The following is a 22,088-nucleotide window of genomic DNA, read 5'->3' on the forward strand; positions in this document are numbered from 1 at the left end:
TAGATTTTATAGCACTGTATGCTATTTTATTACAGCATGCTAACTAACACTATTTTACACAATATATAACAGATCATCGAAAGTTACAAATTTGTTAATAGTTACAAATGTCATAAAAATGTAAGAAAATATATATAGCCTGTAACTTCTATACAGATCACTGCATGAAAACCTTGCTCTGTTCTAAGTCTGCAAGATCTCAGGTTCACTATTCGTCTGGATATGCTTCATTGAACAATCAAGTTGATACTGGGATTATAAGAATCTTAAAAGAGTAAACTGGGAGAAATGATGGATGTCTATATTTAGTTTGCCTATAACATAATGTTTAATCAGAATGTTGTGAAATTAATTTGCTTATGCTTTTCTGTCAACAATCTAACAGCGCTTTGCTCTTTCCATAGTGATGACAATTGGTAACCTATGATGAATTTATCTATAGCCATAAAATGACAACCTGGTGTGTAATAAGAAGCAGGAAATTGAATTTGATCTCAATATTGTTGTAAATAATTAGTTTCGATGCACGTCTATTTATAGCCATACAGGAAATAAAGTTTCCTTATACTGACTTAGAAAGTTAGGCTATTATAATTTTGCTTATATTTTACAGGCGAGTCAGCTTTAAGGATCTTGGTTGCCTGTTTGTTTTCTGTTTTCTTGGTATGTGACTTATGTTGCTATGACCACAGGTCTAAACTAAAGCCTTGCCTGCTGTTTGTGCAGTCTATAGCTGATCCTGATGATGAGTCAGGCCTAAAGATCTGCTCTTTAGTTTCTCAGATTACACAATAACGTCATCCGCATGTGTTTAGAGTCATGTGTATCACTGAGTGCTTGTCTGTTGTGCATCTTCTCTAACTCTTTCTTTGAGATCACAGGTCAATAGAAGCATGTGAGCAGTGCTAAACTCTAAATTTGGACAAGAAAACTCCTTTAAAAAGAATTTGTCAGGTAAACAAACGTTAAGATTACTTTTTGTCAGTCTTTACAGTGTTTTCCTGTTGCATGTGTATGTAGGCTCTCACTCACATTCCCATCATTCTTTAAAATAGTGACATCTAGAGGACATAACACTTCATTACAAGCTGGTGCGTGAGCTAAATTGTTACTTATTGCTCTAGAGGGAATGCGTATGACGTCACCGTCAGCTGGAGTGATTGCGGTCACGCCCACTCGAGTGGCAAAAAGACTGAGCGGCAGCATTGGTTTTCAGCGTGAATGCCGTGAAAAACACAAAAAACACATCTAAAATGGGAAAGAGCTTTGCGATTGACTGTACAACTACATTTCACAAGAAATCTGAGGTATATTTTTACAGACTGCCAAAAGCTACAGAACAGAGAAGCAAATGGATCGATGCAATTCATAGAATCAACTTGACTCCAGAGAAAAGTGTATTTGCAGTTATCATTGAGCACGTTTACATGCACACCAGTAAGATGATAACTCACATAAATCAGCTTATTGAAATAACCAGTTTCCCGTTTACATGCAAACCAGTAACCATGACAACACAAGTAAACCGTGTTTACATGACTTTATTAATAAATCAGGCCATGACCGTGTGACGACAAAACAATCATTTGCGTATCTGACTTCATTTGTTTTGTCAGGTGATGTTAAATAAAGCTTGCAACATGTCAGCGGGGAACTTACAGCTCGTATATTCTCTCATGTCAAGTTACAGATGCAGCGTTTTGACTGAACCACTTCTACTTCTGCTGCACGAGATGAGAAAAAAAAAGCAGAAAGCAGGTTAATGCGTTTACATAATGCGAAATCCGAGTAAGAGGCAAAAAACTACCAGTGTAAAAGAAAACGGGTTTCCCGTGTTTACATGACCACATGCGTTGTCATGACAAAAAAAAACGAATCGGTTACCTAACGTAACCTCGGTTCTCTCTAGAAGAGGGAACGAGTATTGCGTAAGCTAGCTTACGCTGCGGGAAAGATTCATCTTTGCTGAGATATTGAAGCCAAAAAATTATTTCATAATTTTGTATCCATACACAACGCAGTTCCTCTGCGGCAGACCTAGAGCGGGCTAGCTAGCAGCTCATTGGTTCGCTCAGAGAGAACTGCTTAAGCCTATGGGAGAGCGGGGCTGAACCCGCTTCCAATGAGAGGCGCCCGCGCGCACATTGCGTCATGACCCGCCAGAATGGGCGTGGCCATGGTGTATATAAGGCGCTCTCCCAGGCTTATATGTTGATTTATTTCAGCGTGAAGCGAAACGCTAGTAGCGCAAGCACGGCCGGGAACGCAATACTCGTTCCCTCTTCTAGAGAGAACCGAGGTTACGTTAGGTAACCGATTCGTTCTCTTACGAGAGGTTCTCTCGTATTGCGTAAGCTAGCTTACGCTGCGGGAACACCTGGCCAACGCCGTGCGCGCTACGAATCCACTCATGAAAAACCCAGGGATATACCGGGGGAATTTCTTAACGTGGAGTGAATGTACAAAGAGGCCGCAGAGCGGGCTCATGAAGTGTACACATAAGCATGTATGGGGCCAGCAGAGCGGGCACATGAAGTGTATAAGCATTACAGGAGAGCACAAGGGGCGAACCGGTTGTGAGGGACCTCCAGAAATGCAGCTTCTTAGAGAGCTGTTCGTCAGACAGCTAGTAATTTTGCCTGCAAGGCGGGAACTTCCAAGTTATAAAACCTGACAAAAGTGGACGGGGAGGCCCATCCCGCGGCCACACAAATGTCATGAATGGAAATTCCACAGGACCATGCCCACGATGAGGCCATGCCTCTAGTGGAGTGCGCCCTGATGCCCAGAGGGCAGGGCAGGCATTTAGATGCGTAAGCAGAGGCGATAGCGTCCACTATCCATCTAGACAGTGTCTGTTTTGAGGCGGCCAGACCCTTGGTGCGCCCCCCAAACGACACGAAAAGCTGCTCAGCGCGTCTGAACGCGGCAGCGCGCGTAGTGTACAATCTCAGAGCCCGCACCGGACAAAGGAGATTGGCATCGCGCTCACTATCGGATGAAGGCAGAGCCGATAGGGAGATAATCTGAGCCCTGAACGGGGTACCAATCGCCTTCGGGACATAGCCATGCCTAGGTTTGAGAATGACAATCGAATCATTCGGTCCAAACTCAAGACACGCGGCGCTGGATGAGAGCGCGTGAAGATCCCCAACGCGTTTAACTGAGGACAGAGCCGTCAGGAAAACGGTTTTGAGCGAGAGGTATTTCAGATCCACAGACTCGAGCGGTTCGAACGGGTGTGCTTTCATAGCTTCAAGGACTATAGAAAGATCCCAAACCGGAACCGACGGGGGCCGCGGAGGGTTCATCCTCTTAGCTCCCCTGAGGAAGCGGATGACTAACTCGTCTTTGCCCAATGACTGAGCGCGTCGGGGTTCCGCGAACGCCGCGACGGCTGCCACATAAACCTTGAGAGTGGAGGGGGACCTGCCCTTGTCCAGCATCTCTTGAAGGAAAACAAGCAAAGACGGCACCTCGCACGACCGTGGGTCCAGCTGTTTGTCGGTGCACCATTTTGAGAACACAGACCATTTAGACGCATAGAGCCTTCTCGTGGAAGGTGCTCTAGCCTGTATGACAGTGTTTCTTACTCCCTCTGGCAAATCAACGAATAGTCGTTGATCACCCATGCATGCAGCGCCCAGCGCTGTGGATGGGTGTGCCAGATCGTGCCGCGAGCTTGAGAGAGGAGATCTGCTCTGACTGGGATGGGCCACGGGGCTGTCTGTGACAGCTGCGTGAGCTCCGGAACCCAATTCTGACTCTCCCAACGCGGGGCTATGAGGAGCACCGAGTGGCGTGTGTCCCTGATCCTCTGAATTACCTGTGGTAACAGAGCGATCGGAGGGAATGCATAGAGCGGGCGGCGAGGCCATTCCTGGGCTAGCGCGTCCTCGCTCTTCGAGAAATATATTGGGCAGTGAGCGTTCTCTTCTGACGCGAAGAGGTCTACTTCTGCTCTGCCGAATAGTCGCCACAGTAACTGGACCGTCTGTGAGTTCAGGGACCATTCTCCTGTGGAGATGAGGTTCCTGGACAGTATGTCTGGACCGTCGTTCAGATGGCCCGGCACGTGCGTCGCTCTGAGCGAGAGCAGGCGGCTCTGAGACCAAACTAGAATGCGGTGCGTCAGTCGACAGAGATTTCTGGATCTGACACCGCCCTGACGGTTGAGATAGGAGACCACGGCCATATTGTCCGAACGGATCAGGACGTGGTGTCCCTGGATGCGCGGGAGAAAGTGCGAGAGCGCGTTCTCGACCGCCAGCATTTCCAGACAGTTTATATGTAATGGGCTTTCCTGAATCGACCAGTGGCCGAAGGCCGGTGAGCCCTCGCAGACTGCACCCCAACCCGTGTTGGATGCATCTGTCGAGATGACTTTTCGGCAGGAAAAGGTCCCCATCGTGACGCCTAGACGAAACCATTCTGCTACTGTCCATGGCTGCAGCGCCGTGAGACACGTTTGCGTAACCCTGATCAGCTGGCGACCCGTGTTCCACGCGCGGTGGGGTACACGGCTGTTCAACCAGAACTGAAGCGGGCGCATGTGCAGAAGGCCCAGCTGAAGTACAGCGGAGGCTGAGGCCATGTAACCCAGCATCCTCTGAAAAGTTTTCAGAGGCCTGCGGGTGCCCATCTGGAACGAGGCGGCTAGACGCTGAACACTGCGCGTGCGCTGTGTAGACAGGCGAGCCATCATCGTGACCGAGTCCAAATCTATTCCTAGGAAGGAAATCGATTGACTGGGATGAAGGGAGCTCTTTGTCCAGTTGACAGAGAGGCCCAGCGTTTCCAAATGGTCGAGGAGAACTGCGCGGTGCGACAGAAGCTCCGTCTGTGATTGGGCCAAAATCAGCCAGTCGTCCAGATAATTCAGAATGCGCAGCCCCTGGCTTCGCAGGGGGGCGAGCGCCGTATCCATGCACTTCGTGAATGTACGGGGCGCCAGAGATAAGCCGAACGGGAGAACGGCGTATTGATAAACAAGACCCTCGAAGGCGAAACGTAAGAATGGCCTGTGACGGGGATTTATCTGGATCTGAAAATAGGCGTCTTTCAGGTCTAGAGATATGAACCAGTCCCCTTGGCGCACCTGCGCGAGGAGTTTCCTGGTAGTGAGCATCTTGAACGGTCTCTTCATGAGCGCTTTGTTCAAAGACCTGAGATCTAAGATCGGTCTGAGGCCGCCGTCTTTCTTGGGAACCAGAAAATAACGGCCGTAAAACCCCGACTCGGTCATAGATGGCGGGACTCTCTCTATCGCGCCCTTTTGCAACAGCGTCGCAATTTCTGAGCGGAGCGTGCCGGCGGCCAGCGGGCTGACAGAAGATTCGAGCTGCGCGCGCGCACGAGGCGGGCGGCGGCGAAACTGTAGCAGGTAGCCGTTCTTTATAATGCTTAACACCCACGGGGAAATGCCTGGAATGGCTTCCCACGCTTTGGAGCATGCGGCTAGTGGCCGAATGGCTGTATTGCCCTGATTGCTGCACATAGCGGGCTGGACACAGTGTGTGGGCGCGCTTTGAATGTGTGTGGCAACGGGATTTGCACTCAGAGAGGAGTCTATGGGCCGTGACACAGAGCGAGCAGAGAGGGGACACGTGCACGAGCTCGTGGGCGTGTTTATGTTCTCTGATATTAGAGCGGGCTGTGCCCGTTTCATGTGATGGGGCTCTGATAGAGACACGGGATATGTTATGCTTGTGTGTATGGGTGAACACATGATTGTGGGCACATTTTCTACACAACTGGCAAAATTTCTCTTTTTGAGATTTCTCTGGGTAGCCGTAAAAACGGCTTTTTGTCGCTCGCAAGCGGGCTGGGACACCGGCTTGTTTGTGGCGGTCAACACTACAGCAGTCGGCGAAATAACGGGGACTGGCAGAGGGCGAAGCTTTGACGGCGGTCCGGCCGCGGCGGGAGAGCACCGTCGTTTTCTTGACATTGTTAGGCAGACTTCTGATGATCAGGCTTCAGCGTGATCTTGGGTCGCGGGCCACGGGGGGGCGGCAGTCTGCGGCGGCTGTCAGAGCGAGAGCGAGGGCGAGGGCGGCCGCTCTGACTGCGCTGAGTTGTTTGAGTCTGCGGAGGGGGGCGCTGTGATGGGGCTCTGGCGGAGGGCTCGTGAGAGCGGCCCGCTGAAGAGCTAGCGCGGCGGGGTAGAAACAAGTTCATCGCCTGAGAAGCTTTCTGTACTTCAGAAAAGCGATCGACAATTCCCGTGACGGCAGATCCAAACAGGCCCGTCGGGGAGAGGGGCGCGTTGAGAAACGCGGCGCGCTCAGAATCTCCCATGTCGGCGAGCGTGAGCCATAAGTGTCTCTCAGCAACACAAAGGCTGGCCATGCATTTCCCCAGAGCTTGTGCGGCGGCTTTAGTGGCGCGAAGGGCGAGATCCGTAGCACTTCTCAAATCCGTGACGGCGGGGGGGGGTTTTCTACCGCCTTCGGCCCATTCACGGAGAATATCGCTCTGTAACACTTGGGGGACAGACATAGAGTGAAGCGCAGCGGCGGCCTGACCGGCGGCGGCGTAAGCGCGAGCATGAAAGCTCGAGGTCGCTCTGCAAGCCTTCGAAGGAAGCGTGGGTGAAGAACGCCATCTAGCGGAGGGCGGGCAGAGGTGTGTGGCGACCAAGTCCTCGACGGGCGGCATGGCTGCATAGCCTTTCTCGGCGGCTCCGTCCACCGAGCGCAGCGAGGCGGATACATCGGAGCGATTTCTAGCCGAGAGCGGTGCATTCCAGGATTTTGTCAGCTCTGCGTGAAGTTCAGGCAGGAATGGAGCGGCCCTGGTGCACGCGGGGGTCGAGCGCCGATGAAAAAAGCTACCGTCCATTCGGTTCGGGGCCTGCTCGGGTGGAGGAGACCACTCGAGACCGAGGCGTTCGACGGCCTGTGAGAGGAGGCGCATCAGCTCCTCTTCTATCCCGGCGCGGGTCCCCGTCGACTCTCTCGCGGATCCGAGAGATGACCAGTCTTCACTGTCAGAAGCGAGCAGTGAACAGGAGTCCTTCTCCTCCGCGGCGTCATCGGAAACAACAGAGCGGCCACTCGGCGGCAACTGAATGTCCGGCAGGGGCGGGGAGGGAGAGCGGGAAGCGGGAGGCGGCGGCGGCGGCCCGCATGTTTCCGCTGGGGGCTCCGGCGGCCTTTGAGAGCGGCGTTTCTTTTTACGCGGCGAGAGAATAGGCGGCGCGGGAGCGGTTTTCACTGCCAGAAGTCGTGCCCGCAGGGACGATAACGGCAGGCTTTCACAGAGGTCGCATCCTCCATCAGCGAGGGCGAGTTCTGCATGCTCGAGTCCCAAGCAGAGAGCGCAGATGACATGGCGGTCTCCGTCCTCGAGACGAGCGCGGCAAGAGCCGCAGGAAAAACGAGACATCTTTAAAAAGACGCTCGGCTCTTTTAGAAATAGAGAAAGGATACAATCGTCGGATGGCCTAGCTTGCTGGGCGGCTGAAGGTGGCGAAGACGGCCGGCTTCTTCAGGGTCCTTGAGCTCGCTAGAGGATGCCTTCTTCGACGGCGATGGCTTTTCTCAGGAACAGCAGAAGCGTGCAGCTTGCTGAAGATGAAATGAATCAACATATAAGCCTGGGAGAGCGCCTTATATACACCATGGCCACGCCCATTCTGGCGGGTCATGACGCAATGTGCGCGCGGGCGCCTCTCATTGGAAGCGGGTTCAGCCCCGCTCTCCCATAGGCTTAAGCAGTTCTCTCTGAGCGAACCAATGAGCTGCTAGCTAGCCCGCTCTAGGTCTGCCGCAGAGGAACTGCGTTGTGTATGGATACAAAATTATGAAATAATTTTTTGGCTTCAATATCTCAGCAAAGATGAATCTTTCCCGCAGCGTAAGCTAGCTTACGCAATACGAGAGAACCTCTCGTAAGAGAACTATAGGCTACAAGTTTTAGGGCTGGACGATATGATTATAGCCTATATATAACATTGATATGAGTGATCACCTGGATTTAGACCTACCTATATTGTATTTATATAGCAGCTAAAGCGTTCACAGGCAAATTTGCTTCACGTATTTCCCCGGCGTCGAAATCAGGCACATAAATGTCAGGAAACACAATGGCTGCGTGTCAATATGGATCACTGGATCTTTGGTAGGCCTAAATTGTAAGGAACACTTATATCGAGTCCAAACATCGTTTGTTTTACTCTCGTTTCCGCAGTTTCCCCTATTAAATCCAGTCACGCAGCAGCTCTTTTGCCACTCAGTCCAGCTGAGGGGGCGTGTTCACGTGGGACACGTGACATCAATGCATTCCCTCTATTCTTGAAATGTTTTGTTCTTGAAATGAATTTGTTCTTTTTTGTTTATGTCCAAACACAGTGTTTTTTCAATGAATTGTAATATTTCTGTTGGCTTGACGCAACACCGGGTCATTACATTGTAACTGGGAGATTTAGTTGATGTACTTGCATATTATTTTGTTGTAAAAGTATTGTCTTAAGACCTGCAGCTTATAAATATTCATGAGTGAATGATAATAAACACAGAGTAGTGATGTTTAATGTGAAATGATCAAGGGAAATATGAAAAATAGTGCTGTCTGCATGGTGTGTGTTTGAATAGGCCTATGGCTGAGACACATTTTAAAATGAATGAGGAGCTGATTATTTGTAAAGCAAATATCTGTTAAATTATGTATATTTATGTATAAAATATTTAATTTTGTTGTGTATAGTTATGTACATTCTCTATGATGTCAAATATTTATGATATTAAATTTGCAATATTTTTTATCAAATTAAATATATATTTATTAGTAGAGCATTTTGAATTTTTTATCTAATTTTACACGCGGAACTAAATTGTAATATGCCAGTCACTGGATATTTTTATTGGACATTTTTGCTCAGTCACACAAAAAAGTAACATTTTTAAGAATCTGCATTTGAGCCAAGTCAATATTTTCAGTCAAATTGTGGGTTATTACTCAAACTGCAATAACATTTCAAGAATAAAATATTCTCTCATTATTATATTAAAAACATTATCTGTTTATGACACTGGGTAGGAGGAGATACGGCCAATAACTACAAACAAAACAATATTTACCTCAGTTTGTTTTCTTCATTATAATTCATTTCCCATATAAAACTCCCACAACAATATACTGTAGATATCTCTCAGCAATTCAATTGCAATTATCAATTTAAATGTCTGAAAAATGTCTTTGTTCAGCTTTAGGCAGATATTAAGATATGAAATGCAGAGAGAATGTGCCATACAGGGAAAGGATTGGCAGCATCCTCAGGGAAAGGAGAAAGTAAATAGAAGAAGAAGGCAAACAAGGCTCAGAGCTTCAATTCAAACAGTTTACTATATATATATATATATATATATATATATATATATATATAATTAACACAGGTACTGACAGGCAGGCAAGATGAACACACACACTCGAAATAAGACTAACAACCAACAAGGACAGACTGAACAGAAAGGAACTAAATACAAGCACAAATCAAACATAACAAGGTGAAGACAGGTGACACGGATGATGATAACGATGAACAGGTGGGTAATTGCGGGATTGAGTTCAGATGCGGAGACAAGGAGGATTCTGGGAAGTGTAGTGATGACAAGGACAGAAGGTGCAGATGGTGACTGTGACATTACACCCCCCCCCGGAAGGCGCGTCCTCGCGCCAAGGAACAACAGTCGGGCTGGGAGGGTGGGCGTCCTGAAGGCTGACATGGGCGAGGTCAAGGGGGAGCAGGAAGCCTCCAGGACGGAGCATGCCTTGCTGGCAGCCAGGGCGGAGCAGACGGCAAGGGCGTAGCGGAGACGCCCCTTCGAGTGGCCACGGCGGAGACGCCCTTTCGGGTGGCCACGGCGGTGAAGCCCCTTCAGGTGGCCACGGCGGTGAAGCCCCTTCGGGTGGCCACGGCGGTGAAGCCCCTTCGGGTGGCCACGGCGGTGAAGCCCCTTCGGGTGGCCACTGCGGAGACGCCCCTTCGGGTGGCCACGGCGGAGACGCCCCTTCGGGTGGCCACGGCGGAGACGCCCCTTCGGGTGGCCACGGCGGTGAAGCCCCTTCGGGTGGCCACGGCGGAGACGCCCCTTCGGGTGGCCACGGCGGAGACGCCCCTTCGGGTGGCCACGGCGGAGACGCCCCTTCGGGTGGCCACGCCGGTGAAGCCCCTTCGGGTGGCCACGGCGGTGAAGCCCCTTCGGGTGGCCACGGCGGAGACGCCCCTTCGGGTGGCCACGGCGGAGACGCCCCTTCGGGTGGCCACGGCGGTGAAGCCCCTTCGGGTGGCCACGGCGGAGACGCCCCTTCGGGTGGCCACGGCGGAGACGCCCCTTCGGGTGGCCACGGCGGTGAAGACCCTTCGGGCGGTCCAGGCGGAGGCCTATAGCCCCCCCCCCCCAAAAAATACTTGGGGAGAGTGACAGGATTCGGAACCGGCTCAGGAACAGACACCGGCTCAGGAACAGACACCGGCTCAAGCTCAGGAACAGGAACAGACACAGAAACAGGCTCAGGAACAGACACAGGCTCAAGTGTGTGCGCAGCCCACACACACCACATGGTTGTGGCCATAATGGCCAGTGTCGCGGTCACTGAGGGCTCCGGCGGCGCATACATGGCGTGAACAGTCTCTGATTGAGCAGACGGGAAGTGAACAGTCTCTGGCTGGGCAGACGGGAAGTGAACAGTCTCTGGCTGGGCAGACGGGACGTGAATAGTCTCTGGCTGGGCAGACGGGACGTGAACGGTCTCTGGCTGGGCAGACGGGACCAGTGGCGAAGGAAGCCCTCGGCTGGACGGGATCAGCGGCGAAGGCGGCTCTGGGCTGGACAGAACCAGCGGCGAAGGCTCTGTGCTGGACGGGACCAGTGAAGAGGGCTTTGAGCTGGGCGGACCCAACGGTGAAGAGGGCTTTGAGCTGGGCGGAACCAGCGGTGAAGAGGGCTTTGAGCTGGGCGGAACCAGCGGTGAAGAGGGCTTTGAGCTGGGCGGGACCAGCGGCGAAGGAAGCTCAGGGCTGGATGGGACCAGCGGCGGAGGAAGCTCAGGGCTGGGTTCATGGGCTGTAACGAATGTGTGCTGCCCACACACACAAAACACCCATGGATCCCACAAGGAGCACTGCGTCCTCCAGAGCTGGCTGGACGGTCTCTGGCTGGACGTGAAGCGGCGAAGAGGGCCTTGAGCTGGACGGAACCAGCGGTGAAGAGGGCGTTGGGCTGGACATCAACGGTCCAGGGTCGAAGAGGGACCAAAGCGGAGAATGGTGTCGGGGTCCATCTCGACCACCTCCTCCCTTGCGGCCTCCACGGGTTCCGCGAAACCTGGCCAGACGGGTTCCCTCAAAAGAATGTCCATTGGCAAAGGCTGGGAGATTTTGGCTCTCCTCGGCCAGGACGACAATTCTGACCCTATCGTCCATTTTAGGGTGGTTGGTAGTTCTGTCACGGGTGTGGTGCGGGCAGAAGAAGGCAAACAAGGCTCAGAGCTTCAATTCAAACAGTTGACTGTGTATAATAAACACAGGTACTGACAGGCAGGCAAGATGAACACACACACACACACTCTAAATAAGACTAACAACCAACAAGGACAGACTGAACAGAAAGGAACTAAATACAAGCACAAATCAAACATAACAAGGTGAAGACAGGTGACACGGATGATGATAACGATGAACAGGTGGGTAATTGCGGGAGTGAGTTCAGGTGTGGAGACAAGGAGGATTCTGGGAAGTGTAGTGATGACAAGGACAGAAGGTGCAGACGGTGACTGTGACACTTCCATGGTATTTCTTTTCTCCATACTATGGAACTCAATGGTGCCCCACAACTGTTTGGTTACCAACATTCTTCAAAATATCTTCTTGTGTGTTCAGCAGAAGAGAGAAATTCATACAGATTTGTGAAAACTTGATGGTGAGTAAATTATGACAGATCCCTTTAATTTTAATAAACACTCAAATCAAAATAACACACTCTCTGCGTCTGAAAACTACACTCTTAGAAAGAATGCGTCAAAAATGACACCACCTGTTAAATTTTAACACATCCATGGGTGAGCTCCAGGACCACTAGTTTTGTGTTAATTTTAACTCATTCACTGGGTTAATGAGTTTAACACACTAAATGTGTCAGAAAGGTTACCATAAAGATGTGTAAAAGATGTGTAAACATGTGTAACATTACCACATTATGTGCTATTCTTGGCTACACACATTGTGTTAAAACGGTATCTAAAATCCTAAACAAAACGTTAGCATTTGACAAAATAAATATAAAGTCTGTGGTTGATTATATTTTTTATTATAATGAAATATCAACAATTAAATTCAATCCAAAATAGAACGATACAATTTAAAGCAGTCAAAAAGCAAATGTCCAACATAGGACAAAACAGTTCTTTTCACAATCTCATTAGGTAACATGACACATCATGATCCCACCTTCAAAATAATTTCACTCATTTCCAAACATCTGTGGTTTGATGTACATTGGTTGCCAAAAATGTTGAAAATATAAAGCATTTTAATGTTTTTGAAAGAAGTATCTTGTGCTCATCAAATATTTAATTTGATAAAAAAAATACAGTAAAAACAGTAATATTGTGAAATATTACAGCTGTTTTCTATTTGAATCTATTTTAAAATGTAATTTATTCCTTTGATGACAAAGCTGAATTTTCAGCATCATTCCTCTAAGTCTTCAGTGTCACGTGATCCTTTAGAAACCATTCTTATATGATGATTTGATGCTGAAGAAACATTTCTGATTATTATCAATGTATGTAGTCCTCGATCTTTTCCACAGCATAGGAGTAAAAGTGATCATAAAAACATTCTTTAAAAAGCCAACCTTTGGGAATAAGCATATTTTATCCACCTTTGGGAAAAAGTAAATGAAGTAGTCTTGTGTAGCATATCCCTAGACTCCATCGGAGCTTTTCTTGACCAAGGACTGCCCAAGAGGCCGGACATGTAACGCAACCAATTTACAGTTCGTTTTGTTCTGCGTCATGTTTAGGGGTGTGACAATAATGTCGATGTCCCTACAACAACAGACTGGCGTGCATCTAATAAATTGAACGGTATCTAATTAAACAAGAATGTTGAGCAAGTTTACTGCAACAATGGAGCCGCGAACTTCACATACTTTTGAAAATACAGCATTTAGTTGATCCTGGTAAGCGCTCATTGTCACAGTTGTAAACACAACGGCATTCTTCTTCCACGAGGGGTTTTAGTGTCACAGCATTTGTTTCCAGGCAGACCGATAAAGAACGCGACACGCACGTCTCCCGAACATCCTGTAGAATTCAACCAATCAGATCGCAACTTTGAAACTCCTGAAGTGTCTCCAGAAAAGTGAATGAATGGGAATAGTAGCAGGCTTCACTCAAAGATTAAACTTAAACTTTAAGAATGCTGGCCTGATGATTAGGCCTCTTTCCTGTTTATATTTCCAGAAAAGTGAGACATATGCATCAGTCCCCTGTTCCCTGGATGCATGCGTGTCCACAAACACAAATGTGCTCAGTTTTTCTTCAGAGAATATCGCAGTTCTAACACTATATAAAAATATAAGAGGGAAAGAGAGAGAGGAGAAAGTTACACAAGCAGAAAGAGAGAGAGGAGAAAGTTACACAAGCATAAATTGTTTTTAATCTCCATCATACTATAATTCAGAATATATTTGTTAGTAACACCCTGCATATTCAAACATTTCAGTTGAACTGTAAACTAAATTATGCCAGATTCAATTTTAATACTTACATTTCCTTAATTCTCTCCAAAAAATGCTGAGATTCAGACGTAAATACTGCAATCAAGGATTTAAATGATTTCTGTTGTTTTCACAGTATGTTTGCTGTATTATCAGTGAAAGTTTACTGTAAAAACAGTTTACAGTAAGTTGCTGTACATTTTTAAAGCTTTTACAGTATTATTTATGTATTTCCAGTTGTCATACTGTAGAACTATTTACAGGAAAGTAAATGTATGCTATTCTTTGAAGAAGAAAAAACAGAGTGAGACATTAATTACAGTAATCCTTATATTACTGTTAAATTGGTGATATAGGCTACACCTGGCAACCAATCATAAACCGTCAACTGTCACTCGAATTTTCCTTTTCATCCTGAGCCTTTGAAGACGGGCCACTACCAGCAAGAACCAGCCAGGTGAGATGTAAAATTGTATTTAATATCTTAAAGATGTGTATTTCTAAATGTTTACCCCCAAATGTGAAGATATGCGTTTTACCATTAAATAATCGGTGGTGAGTTTGATATAAAGTAAGTTAGTTTTGTAACGCAAACATTCTAGCCAGTTAGCCAAATACTAGTGATCACAAGGTTTGCTGTTAATGTTAGTTAAGAATTTCAAGTTTAGAACAAAGTAATCGAAATTATCTTCTTTCTGAACATTTGTGTGTAACTTACACCGTGTGCGTGTGGCCTGTCGCGATCGAGACCTCATAAACGCCTACGCCTACGCCTACAAGGCTCGAAATCGACCAGCACGTCTTGAAGGGAAAACCACAGCGTTTCCAGTCATATTATACATTTATAACGTGAGTACAACCGATGTACACTTAAAGTGAATAGACATGCAGTGAAAGTCTCGCTAAATTAATTCGCGCGTCTCGGCAGCCAGTCCTTCAGACCAGACGTTCACAGGGTTTGATTTTGCTCACTCGTTTTCATTCACTTCTTCAAGTGCACTATATTAGTTTATTAATGTCTGGATACAGCCACTGCCAACGGACTGCGGTTAATTTAGTTGTATATTTGATATTCACGAAATTGGCCATTATAATCCCTGTTTTGTCATTTGGGTGCTTCTCATATTATTTGTGACAAATCAGGTTCTCCCTCGAAATCGGGTCTCTGTTAGGACCCCAAGCGATCTCAAATTAATTTTAATAGGTAGCCTAGGCCTACTCCGTTTAGTGTCTGATTTTCTACAAAATCATGCTATGATAAAATCCCTTTTTAACCACTTTAAAATTACCATTAATACCTGTATTAGTTAGCAACGTTACAGATATTGGCCTGATAGCATAGCCTGCACGCATTTGTCATCTTTAATGTTCAATCAAGTGTTAAATGCCCGAATAATAAATAAATAAATAATCTTATAAAAGAACAATGTAATGATGTTCAATCATTCACTTAATACGCTATTATTATTATTATTTATTTTTTAGGATTCATTAACAGTTTATCAAGTAAAACAAATTCCACTCAGTTTGTTTCATTATGCAATATATAGTGAGCTATGCATATTTTAATTTAATATCGTTTGTTATATCTATTTCTTTCAGCGTGTATGTACAGTTGTTCGACATGAGTGCTGATGAGTATCGCTCTTTTGGTTAAAGGTGCTCTAAGCGATGTCATGTGTTTTTTAGGCCAAAACATTTTTTGTCACATACAGCAAACATCTCCTCACTATCCGCTGGCTGCCTGTCCCCTGAACACACTGTAAAGAAACGCGATCTCTGTAGACAGCCCATGCTTCACAAACAGCACCAAAAACAAACTGCAGCGACCCGCTCCCCAAAACATAACAAACTGTTCCAGCCAATGACCGACAAGAAGGGTTTGGGGGTGTGGTTTGGGGGGTTAGTGTGCGGATGAGGAGGAGGGAGGGTCTAGCTAGCCTCCGTTTTGTTTGACAATAGTTCGAACGTCAACAAGAAGTGACGTCACCCAGGATCGCTTAGAGAACCTTTAATACAGAGGTAAGTACTATTGTTCATACAATTTTCAGCTATTGAAGAACGCATTAAAATTAATAAAATGAGAGCGGTTTTAGCTTTGTAACATGGATCAAGGAGATCAGGATCTTATAATTAAGTTTAAAGGGATAGTACACCCAAAAATGTACTCACCCTCACATAGTTTCATTTTCATTTAAAAGTATTAAGTATTGGCACATCTCCTGGTTGAATGTATTGTGGTTACCTACTGTAAATTAAATGAAAGCTGTTTATCATATTGATGTCTGTCAAGCTGTTGTGCAACTCCATTTTTGTGTTTTATTCTCTATAGGCAGCAACAATCTGGGATCTGCATTGGCCCTTCAATTTTAATAAAAGTTTTTAAACTGACTTCTGAGTGTTGTCATAATTGACGTGAATCTAATAATCAGTAATATAACGAAATTTGCATACAAGCCTTTATATTTCTTTTTTTTTAAGCGTGTAACAGATAGTAGTTAGTTATAATATGTTGTGTGTATATATGTGAATATAAAAACTACCGTAATCAATTATACTGCATAGTAACTTTACAGTATTTTAAAATACAGTGCAAAAACAAGAACTGTAATTAATTTTACAATATAAATATTGTTTTTTACTGTCCAGACTTTCAAAAATCCATTTGGATTAAATCTGGATATGCAAAAAATCGGATTTTAGCTGGCAGTCATAACCCTTTTTAAAATTTATTTTTATTATTATATATTTTTAAAATATATATATTTATGCCTATTTTCCATGATGTTTTTGATTACTTTAATAGATCATTTCATATTTATATTATATTTGTGCTCTATAAAAACAAACCATGACACAAACCACTAGGTGGCAGTAGGTTGATACAGAACAGATACATGCTCCTCTCTCTCTCTCTCTCTCTCTCTCTCGTTAAGAATTCTGTATCTTTAGATGCAGATGTTTGGAAAATGTACCTGATATTTTATACGAATCAAATTAAACAGTTAACCTGGCTTGTATAATTTCTTATTAAAGATTAATACATATTATTGTGGGATTATGTGCTGCTTATTATAAATATGACCTTTGAGGTGCCAAAAGACTAATATTAGGAGCAGGTATTTCCATAAACGATTAACATTGCAACATATGGTAACTGTTAATGAGCAAAAAAACTGGTGAGCAAAAAAACATATTTTCCAAAGTTCACTAATATTGTTGTTTAGCAGCTTTTTCAACTTTGGACAGTTTGGATTTCCTCTTTGTCCTTTAGAGAGTGCAGCTGGTTAGAGCTCAGATAATTGCCTATTGTTAAGTGATGATGATCCAGCTGTAAGCAGTGCTGTGTGTGATATTATTCTGCAGAACAGAAGGGACACATTAAATTAGGGATCCATAAAAGCAGTGCAGGCATAGAGGGCTGGGAACAGATGTCTGCCTTTTTCCTGAGATAAAAAAAGCGTTGCTGTTCCATTGTGTTGATACTGATGAATGCCACACAGGTGGGTTTATTGTGAGAGCTCTGCACAGAGAAGAGGAGACAGTAGTTGACTTTCAACAGCTGGAAAATATTTTTGGACATTTTAGCACAGCAGAGGATTTGAAGTGACGCTCAAGTGCTCTCACTATGTGTTTTGTGTGAAAGAGTGCGCGTGTTTTCATTGACATTAATGACCTCAATGATATAATGGGAGCCGGCAGATATTTTGTGAAATTTATTTTTTTAAGGTTTACAAGCGCTTTTATTAGATTATTGTATGGGTTCTTTTAAATTTTCTAGTTATAAGTTCTTGTAGATTTGCTTTTTGTATTCATGTTGGTTTTATATGGGGGTTTTTTCCTACACCATTTTCAAGAAAATATTAATTACCCAGTTCTGGCATGAAACTCTGAATGGTGCAGGCTGATAGGTCTTTAACTTATTTGTAGCAATCATGTCGTTATCTACTTGGCACAGCTGATTGGTTGCTGTTGCATCAGCAGCCAATGAGCTTGCTGCTCAAACATTCAAATTCTTGGCATTGTTTGCTGTTACAGTCTGCAGTTAATTCATGTCTGTTACATGTGCAGGAGCAGCAGCATGTCTTACTTGCTCACAGCAATGTCTGTGAATGTTTTCGCATTAGCAAGTCTTGGTACTTGCTCTGTAGCAGCAGCGTAGCAGATCCATTCCGCCAAGACCAAATACATTAACATTGCCATATCCATTACCATGCCAATCTCTACCAATTTCCCGAGAGTTGTCATGACAGAAATTTAATGACTAAAAATGTAACCGAAGTAAAAAAGTATAACATATTTCCTTATATAATGTGAATGTACATATTTTAATAACTATTTTAAAATAAATTTTAAAATACATTTGCATTTAAAATATAAATGCATTTTTAATGCATTTAAAAAATAAAATAAATAGGACCACAAAGTGAGTTTCATGTTACAGCCCAGTCTCATCCCAAGACGTCATATGTCTGACGCTTTGTGTTACATGGTTTAAAAAAAAAGTAAAAAAAAATGTTTGCTCCTAAAATACCAAACTGACCTTTGTTGTCTGTTTATCTTGACTAGCAGGGTTCAGATCGTAACTTCTGTTATCGTAAAAGCCCCACATTTCAACCAATTTATCCAATAAAATAGTCGGTTTGCCTTTGATAAAACCGTTAATCCTTCTTTGGATGGATGTGCTCTTTGTTTCCAATTCTTAAAAGAAAAAAAAATCCACTAGCATCTTCTTTTACTAAAAGCTGCCTGTGTGAGTCCCACAGGACTTTTTTTTTGCATCACCCCCCAGACTTTCAAATGCCTTGGCTTGATTTTATCCTGATAAGTACAAAAGCTGCTTTTGTGAAGAAAGCAGTGCGATAAACAGCGAGCAAGAGAGAGAGAGAGAGAGAGAGAGAGAGAGAGAGAGAGAGAGAGAGAGAGAGAGAGAGAGAGAGAGAGAGAGAGAGAGAGAGAGAGAGAGAGAGAGAGAGAGAGAGAGAGAGATTTGTCTTCCACCACAAGGCCACCGAAACTTAATCCCAGATTTTTGTTGTTTTTTTCCTAAAATGCTTTGGATTATGGAGAAATCGGAAACGCAAGAACAGCCGCTGCATGCCACTAGCCGGAGAACAAGAGAAGGATTAGGTAAACACATAGAATGAGAGGATAAGGAAAAGAAGGAAGGATGCAGCGATGGAAGAATGAGACAATAGAAGGATGGATGGATGAAAGGGGCAATAACAGGAGCTTAGTCTCTAAATGAAAATCATTTCGGAGTGGAAAGCCTGTGAGATGCAGGGATCATGACTAGGAAAATGTGTCGTTCCAGTTGTAGAATCCTAAACCTGCATTTGAGCTAAACAGTCATCTTCATGAGGCTGTTTAACAGTCTCAGATCAATCATTTCAATTTATTACATAACTGAGCCATGTCACTCTAGGATGACCTTTCACATTCCAAGCTTTCTGTAAATTGGGTGCTCACTCAGATTGTAACGCCGCAGAGGAAGCCTCTCTTCTCCTCTAATAAGCTGCTGTGCATTTGTTCTGTACAGAGAACTTCTTTTCCAAACCGCCACGGCCTCATTGTCTGCTTTTCTCTCTCTCTCCCTTTCCCTCTCTTACTTCCTGTCTGATTAATACTTCTAAAAAGGCAGAAACATTTGGAAAATGTCTTGAATTTTGAACTGTAGTCCGTCCGTCTGTCTTCTTCTTCGGTAACATGTGTCTGTTTTCTGATCATCATTGCCTCTGGTTCTCTGCAGACCACCAGTAATGACCCACAGCTCATCTCTGCCACACCACCTACTTACACATTCAGAGTATAACTGTGAGTGTGTGTGTGTGAGAGAGAGAAAAAGAGAGAGACTGGGTGAATATAAAGAGGTCTGTGTTTGACAGTGTTGAGATAGTTGACTGAGAGAGAGGGATTGTGGGTAATGGTGAAGCAGTGCTGGGCAACAGTGTAACTGTGTAACAGGGAAGAGAAGAGTGAGTTTGTGTGTGCATGTGTGTGATGTTTTAAATAGATTTGGACTTTTATAAATAAGTCAGTAAACAATATTATAGTAATATACACTTATATTACCACCGTCAAAAATACAGCAAAAACAGTTTGAAATATAATTACAATTTAAAAGAACTATTTTTTATTATAATATGTTTTGAAATAATATATTTTAGTCCTGTGATGGCAAAGCTGAATTTTCAGCATCATTACCCCGGTCGTCAGTGTCACATGATCCTTCAGACATCATTCTAATATGCTGATTCGGTGCTCAAGAAACATTTCTTAGTATTATCAGTGTTGAAAACAATTGTACTGCAATATATTTTTGAAAATGTTATGTTTTTTTTATTTTTTTTATTCCTTGATGAATAGCAAGTTCAAAAGAGCAGCATTTATTTTAAATAGAAATCTCTTTTTTCACATGTAAAATGTCTTTATCTCACTCATGATCAATTTAATGCATCCTTGCTAAATAAAATACATATTTTTATTTTCAAAGTAAACATCTTAATAACCCCAAACATTTTAGCAGTAGTGTATACATACAATAAGACACTAAAATGTGTATTTGATTTTTTACCTTTAATATTAAATAATATTGCATTAAACAATTTATCTATAAATACAATTATAATTTATAAAAAAAAAAAAAAAAAAAATATATATATATGTATTTTTTTTGTAATAATTTAAAAAAATCTTTAAATCAATTTTAGGATATTATATTAAATTTGAGACTATGGAATATTTGTGACCTGCCAATGAGCCACTTTAATCCAGAAACACATTTTCAGTCATCCTTTAAAGGATCATTTCTCGGCAACAAGTTGGATTAGAAATAAAGTAATGCAAAGACTGAGACTTTCTTTTTTATTGGTGAATAAAACTCAATGTGTGTTTCTGGGTCGAAGTGACTACAAAAATATGCTTAAAACTTTGAAAACATTATGACCAGCTATAACAAAAACCTAAGCATTCCCTGTTTTGTAACATTAACCTATATTGAAGGGGAAAAAAGGTTTTGCCTGCCCTTCATAGTAACCATTCCCTGACCATGCCAACACTGCAGGATCCTCCTGGAGAGTTTCAGCACCACCGTACAGAGGACAGCTCCCGCTACTGACTCAGGAACGCATGAATTGACATGATCCTGATGCCAGAATAATTGGACATAAGCCTGGTTTGCTGATGAATGTCTATCCTCCACAAATGCCCTTTTGTCAGGCAGATGTTGGCATGGTTAATATGTGTGTATGAGCGAGTGGACCGGCTTTTGAGGAGTCCCAGAGGACATCACCTTTAGCTCACTGTGACTCATACGCAGCCATGTTCAGCCCAGAGTAGAATATCACTACACACTCCGCTGTGTCTCATACAGCAAACCGCCGTACACAACGCAGACACAAACAGACACGCAGATGCAGCTTTCATATGCTAATGCTGGTATTTTAGCTGTGCCAGTCTCCCCCTCTCGCTCTGTCTGTCTCTCTCTGTATGTGTGTGTAAGAATGCCATTATGTCAGTTTTTGGAGGCGGTTTGTTGAATATCAAACAACGTGAGTCATATAAATGGAGAGAACGATCCTTTTTCTGTTTGTTAGAGCAGAAAGGAGCCATCATACATACACAATGATAGACTTTCAGACCTCATATGTCTTTTAAATTGTCACACCTTGTTGCATCATAACATATAAATGTGCGAAGGGGAAGATATGAGATAGGATATCAGCATGAATAAATCTGCTGAAGGCATCATGATACAGAAACGACGAAATTCATATCCTTACTTTTCTTTTTGAGTTATGCTGCTCTGTAAATGTTCTTGTGGATTGGAGTCTATAAAGCGGTGTGTGTTCATCATTGTGCTTTACACGGCTGTTTTATAATGGTGCGGTTTATCTTGACATGCACATGGTGACTGTCGGCAGGAGCTGGTGAATGTTGCTAATGAGAGACGAGTGAAAGTCAGTGAACTCATAAGTTAGAAGTATGTAACTGGTAACTGATTTGATGTATCAATGATCAGTTATCAGACAGAAACACATACAACTTCTCGTTCCTTTCTTAAATGCACACACACATAGGCTTTTACTGTAATCTCAGACCTGATTAATGAAATAGTTTCAGTATCCGACTGTGTGTGGGTGTGTGCGTGCGTGTGTGTGTGTGTGTGTGTGTGTGTGTGTGTAGGGATATGCTGTTTATCTTGACAAGCAACTGATGTAGTAGATCCGCCTGAGCATCACATCACATCACATCATTCCTTTATAAAACACCCATCTGCACTTGCCACACAAAGATCTGTTTGGAGAGAACAGAGCTGCTTTCATTGTGTGTGTGTGTGTGTGTGTGTGTGTGTGTGTGCGC

This window comes from Rhinichthys klamathensis, unplaced genomic scaffold (assembly GCF_029890125.1).
Source record: "Rhinichthys klamathensis goyatoka isolate OS25496 unplaced genomic scaffold, OSU_Roscu_1.1 h1tg000180l_1, whole genome shotgun sequence".
Lineage (NCBI taxonomy): Eukaryota > Metazoa > Chordata > Actinopteri > Cypriniformes > Leuciscidae > Rhinichthys > Rhinichthys klamathensis.